We start from the raw sequence: 6,788 nt of genomic DNA on the forward strand, positions 1-6,788 counted from the left end.
ATAAATTTTAAAATTGGAGATCAATAAAAAATTCGCCAGTTACATTTATATGCTCTTCAATTACAGCTGTATGTTGATCATTCCCAAACGGCTCTCTCCAGCCCAGAATTTTTCCCCTGAATTCCAGATCTGGATGCCCCATGGTCAAACTCACTTTTCACCTCCGTCCTTCTTTTATCATACTTTTCTCTAGCTAAGTGCATCGTTGCAGCTATATCTTTACATGTTTGTAATTCCTAAAATGGAAAGCCCCAGGCAATATTCATTTTCTATTCCAAGCGCCTATCACAGAGCCTTGTGAATAGAATATAGTTACGAATTGATTGGGTGAATAAACTAAAAGGAATATTCTTATTCCATAGGGTTTAGGGAATTACTGAAGTTTTTTAATTTAAGGAGTGACATGTTCAGATGAGTAATTTAGTATTAATCTGGAAATATATAAAAAATAAAATAGAAGTGGAGAGTTTAAAAGAGAGGAGGCAAGTATAGAGTCACAGAAAGTCCAGGCACCAGTGACAGAACTTTTCTCATGATGTGGTACCTTCAAGGAATAACAAAAAAAAATCACCCATGTTCCTTACACATTACAGCTTTTAAAGGTGTGCATCATTTGGGGTGACGGTCTAGTGATTCTAAAATAAATCTTTGCTGCCATCTTGTGGAAAAAAATTATAATATATTTTATAACAATGTTTAAACTTTGCAAGACTAAGCCCATAATTACCCATAGTTAACTACTCTGTTTTTTAAAAAGAGATACTTCAACTCTTTTTTTAAAAAAAATTAAATTTCAACTTAACCTTTAAACATCTAAAAGTATTCCTTCTGCTGCTTTCATGCAAACTTACTTTTCAATCTACATGGACTTTATATCCTTTTGGAGTCTAGTATTGTTTTGTTAATTGTAATATAAATATTTCTAAATTAATTTCTATATTTAAATTTTTGTTTAATTTTGCTCCAAATTATATAGGCTAAAGAAAACTTCAGTGATCACCTAATTTTGAATTTACCACCTTTTCGCTCTTTTCCTATTGAGTACATATAAATTCATTCATGCAATTTATTCAACAAATATTGAGTGCCTATCTTACATCAGTCATTGTTCTAAACATTCAGGATATAATATGGAATAAAGAGACACAAATTTCTGCTTTCAAAGAACTTCTACTTTGGTCGAATATATAAAGTGGATTTGTATGTCTTGGTGTTCTTTAAAAATCTTTGTTACCCACTATAACAAACTGCCTAAGTTTTCAGTTTGGAGGGAAGGAAAATATAGGAGAAACTATCACTAAAATAGGCTGTCTCTTTAAAAAAAAAAAAAAAAACTGTACTCTAGAGTACTCCAAAATTAGAACTATGCATATAAAATTTTGTAGAAACTGGAAGTGTTAGTGATGATTTCTGTATTTATAGGAACACAGAAAAGTGAGCTACAAATACATGAGTCAGCTGCAAATTTTTTTATTTGAATCAGTTTATTCAATCAGAGCAAAACAAGTCACCAATACTCATATGCACCCTCTAAAGAGCCAATGTTTAATGAAAAGTGAAATTGTTTAGAAAAGTTGGCATTTTAGGCAATAAAGGAAATGTAATTTTATGGAAATGCCAACAATTATTGCACAAAAAAATCATTCTTCCAAATCAACCACAGCCTCAAACTTCCAGTCTGTAAAGCTATCTTTTCTTTTTTACTAATACATAGCATTTAGTCCATAAAATTCTGAGATAAGATGAATTTCATTTTTGAAGATTCAATTAAAAAAAAAGATATTCAGCAAGAATGCACATCTTTCAATTTGTTTCAGCCTAGGTCCTTCTCCAATAGCAGGGCTGGAAACAAAACCTTGCAAACAGATAGTCTATTTTAGGAAATTATTCCAAAAAAGAGGAGTGGGAAACTGAGAAGAGAAAGGAAGGAAGAAAATTGAATCCTAGGGTATATTATTTAGCAGTATTATTGCGGTAAGTAGCCGGGGCTCAATTCCTGTAAGAAGCTTGTAGAATACACCTCAGATTTGTCCACCTGAGACACAGAATCAGGGAGCATTTATCCACAAGTCCCCATGCAGACATTGGTCAAGGTTGCACCACTGCATGTTGACTCCTCCCACTTCTAGGTTTGGTAAGCACCAGAATGGCTGACTAGATTCTATCAGGCGTTTTACATACCAGCACCAGAGAAGCCTGGGAGTAGAGAGCAAAATGTATGTGATGAAATGAGATGTTGTCGGTTACATCCACAATGACTGGAGTAAAAGGTGGGCCAAGAGAATGTAAGGTGAGCCAAAAATGTGTGTGGTTCTCACCTCCCATTCTGTAAAGCTATTAAAACTCCTAAGGACATCATCTTAGATGAGAAGTAAAAAAGTAAAAACATAAATAAATGACAATTTATTGTAAGAAAATATATTTCACAATTTTGATATAAGGATTGTAAGATATAAGAATTTTCCTAAAGAGGAAATTCAAATACAGGTAACATTAAGAAATTTGTACTTTTCAAATAATTCTGTGTGTGTGTGTATGTGCACACATGCTAAGGAGCCTAAACATGTGTTTTTTAATATACAAAATTATCATCTCTAGTCTCTTTTATTATTTATTTATGTTTTATTTCCTCCCTTGTTTTGCTGGGATAAATTTTAATGTATTCTTGTTTGTAATCTTTGTTTTTTAAAATTGCAATTCTCTAAGAACTTCAAAAGTTGAATAGTTTTGACAATCCAAATTTATTAACTACGTTGGTTAAAGATGTTTGGCTTATTTCAAAAAAAGAGTAACCAAATTTTGGAATAATCATTTAAAAATATGCACTACTATTGTAGGACATTTATTTTGATTTACAAAGTAGTGAAATAAGTTCAGGACATTTCTAAAGACTGGATTGACAGAGGGAAGCAAAAAGAAAAACGTGGACTGCCATGATGAGGTGTTCTTCTTTCTTTTTTTTGGTTATTGATTCAACATTGGTTTTGTCAGGAAAAAAATTCAGTTCAGTTATTCGATGTAAAAACTGTCTTCAAATTCTAACAATCAGAGTCTATTTTAATTAGTACATCAGCGTAGCTTAAGTACATAAAATTATACATGCAACACCACTAATCCCAAGTACATTTCTGCTTCATAAATTTCTTAATTCGTTAAGAATACTCTGTGTCATGACGTTGTGCTCAAACAAATTTGGTATTCATACTGTTACAACAAAACCAATTTTATTTTCAATGTAGAACTTCTTAATTGAATCTACGGTAGCATTCACCATAATGTGAGATGTTCAGCCTTTACGAAAAGCAACACAAAAATTAGGAAAAAGTCAAGCAATATTTTCAAAAATGTTTAGGCAAGTATGAACCAAGGATTTTAAATCCACTCAAGCCCTCCTTCAAGCTTCAGGTCTATAGAAAAAGCTATTTGAAAAATGTAAGAACTCAGAGAATATTGTTTTCATAGGCTATTCCTGGAGATGCTACTAGAAGATGAGCTTCATCTGACCTTAAGAATCACTGAGGAAACTCCAGCCAAAAGACTGGTGGTAACCAATGAACATTTTTAGTATATTTACTAAAAATGAATAAATAAATTTAAATATATTTTATAATTATACATTTACATATTAACATATAATGTATATCCTAAATACATTTAAATCATAAATAATAAAGCTAAGCATAGGTGTGGAAGACTAGTATGTAAATACCACATTCTCTGACAAAGCAGAAAAACAAATAAAATGAGAGGAGAAAGAAGGAAAAAAAGAAAAGAGTAACAATCTCATTGATTGCCCTAGAGGAAACAATTAAAAGTCAAAGTCAGTCAAATCCAACAAACTGAGTAGGAAAGCCTAAGGAAGTAAAAGAGGTAATTAGATAAAGATATTAGTAAGCAGGGAACCAATAGAACAAAAATGCAAATATTCCTAAATTCCAAAACAAAGACCAAATTAAACAAAATTGGCTGACATCATTTGTTGCAGTACCCTATTCAAATTTCTTGTCTTTGTGGGTTTATATATATATATATATATATATATATATATATGTATATTCTTTCATTCCTTCTCTACAATTTTAGTGGGATCTGAGGAGAAAATGGAGATAAAAGCAAATATGCAATATGGCATGACTAACCAAAATAATCAAGATCACTTCTTAAGCCCTGAGAACACTCTTCCTGCTGTAGATAGGTACCCACATCAGGTCTATAACTAATCCTACATGGGACTTCAGGCTCACAACTGATCAGGAAGGAAGATGCAAGTTGACTGGTCATCGCTGACTATGCCATGTCTCTGACTTGGGACAAGGAGCGTATGGTGGTACGTTTACTGGTTGTTTACCTACTTCCATCCAGCATCCAAAGGCCTTTCACTACATATAAATTGGAGTTTCAAGTTCTTGGTCTAGTCAACAAATCCACTACAATCTGCAGCTAATTTGGTCACTCAATCTAACCTTCTGTATGAACAATGTATGCTATAATATTTAAAACTTTGTTACCACTGGAAATTTGAAATACTGAGTTTAGTCTTCATATTCCTGTGATACAGGAATAATAATACAGAAAAGTACATAAAATATAAATGTACTGCTTTATGAATCATTATAAAGTGAAAAGTCACCACCTAAAGAAATGAAATAGGCCAGTACCTCAGAAACGTTCTTTTTCCTACATTTGTAGCAACAGGATTGAATACAATTTAGACATACTATTTCTGTAGAACATTTTAAAGTAAAAATAGTTTTCACTTACTGAGCACCTAGCATAGACAAGACAACACCCTAAGAGCTTTACAAGTTATTTTGAGGCTTTTAATACTAGCAACATTTACATAGTCCACACAGAATTACTATTTACATTTTACAGAAGAGAAAACTGAAGCCCAGAGAGATTTCCTGAAATGCTTAAACTCTTTTAGCTACCATATTACTGAGCCAGAATTTGAATCCTGGTCTGACACCAAAGCTCCACTGTTAACTACTCTATTGCACTGCTTTCACGACATGGGACAAACCTCAAGATGCTATGTAAGAGCATGTGTGCGTTGAGGGGATGGCAGGCTGGAGCTGACTTTGAAGGCTATATAAATTATGCATGCCACCAGCACAAAGTTTCTCAAACACTTGATGGTAGTCAGCATTGGAGTGTGGCAATGGAGATGGAAGTGTGATCAGGAGTGGAGTGGAATGCACTGTCTCTGTACTTTCAAAAAAATAAGAATGATATAATTTTATAGTTTATTATATAACCAAAAGAGGAACATAAACTTCCATATATACTATGATGCCAATTCTTTGAGGGTTTTTTTTAACATTCATACCAATAAATGCCTAGAAAAAAAAACCACTGGAAATAAATGTATCAAAGGGTTATTTTAGTGATTTAGTACTTAATGCTAGATGGTGAAATTATTACTGACTTTGTTCTTAATATGTTTTTGCATTTTCAAATTGTCTACTACAGGCATTCAGTATTTTCTAATCGCAAAATGCTATAGTTGGGAAAAAACTGACAATAAACATTGAAACCATCTAAAAGAGTTAGCTTCGCCGTTCACCCCATGGCCAATTGGTTAGAGTTCCCCGCAGTCAGCTTCGTAGCCCAGGTTTGCAGGTTCAGACACCAGGAATGGAGCTACTCCAACCGTCACCCATGCTGTGGAGGGATCCCACATACAAAGAACAGAAGACCGGCACAGATTTTACGTCAGGGCAAAACTTCCTCACCAAAAAACAAAAACGAGAAACAGGAGCTCACAAACAATCCTAGTAATGTTGCAGTGATGCTAGGATACTCAGACAATGGATTTGCCCACAATGAAAACTTTCGAAACCTCTCCATCTCCCCATTTCTAATTGTGTAAGATTAATTCTTATGGTCTATTCCTCGCATCTGTGGGTGGTGAAGTTGCAAACTGGTACCATATTTTCTTTTGGAAACAATTGGCAATATATATATTTTTAAATCTTAAAATTATTTTAAAAGGCTTATGCCCTTGACTCCAGTACTGCCACTCCTCAAAAATTATCCTGGGGGAAATCTAAAATAAGAAAAATAACACACAATAGGTTGATTATTGAAGTCTACGTACAATAAAGTTGGTGAGATTAAAGGAAGAATGGTTATAGGTATTCAACAGAACACTACTTCATCATTCATAACGATGATTATGAAACAAAATAGAAAAGTACTCACGTAGGTTAAATGAAGAATACAAAATTGTACATATCTATGTCGGGATTACTACATAAAAATTTAATACTTCTAGGTATAAAGAGAGGAAGGGAGTGTGGAAAAATGAGAAGTCTTTTACTGGGGTGGGAGGACTGTGAGCTGACCTCTCATTCGCAGACTTGGGAATCACCACAAACATTGTATAGCATCTTACCTGTACTTAGGAACTACTGATATCACTATTTTAAGACTGTGCACTATGCGTTTGCTTTTATTTCAAATGCCCCCAGTTTGGGAAATATACAAGTCGGAGCTAGTGCTGTTTGCAAGCGCCCGTTAGTGTACAACTGTACTTTTTACACTGCACTAAAAGAAATCTTACTAGAGGCTCCAGGATTGGAGAATTAAGTATTGACCAACTTATTAAAAGGAAGCTAATATTAAATAGTAATAATTATCCCAGGGTCTTAGGAGCAATTGTGACCATTTCTAGCACTGTATTTGACCAATACTTTTCTTTGCTATTTTCATTTTTAAGTGCTTTGCATTTTCAAACTGATTTGACTGCAGTTACTCAGTTACTAAAACTGCTCCCGATGCCTACA

The sequence above is a fragment of the Equus przewalskii genome, chromosome 6 (genome assembly GCF_037783145.1).
Source record: "Equus przewalskii isolate Varuska chromosome 6, EquPr2, whole genome shotgun sequence".
NCBI classification, from domain to species: domain Eukaryota; kingdom Metazoa; phylum Chordata; class Mammalia; order Perissodactyla; family Equidae; genus Equus; species Equus przewalskii.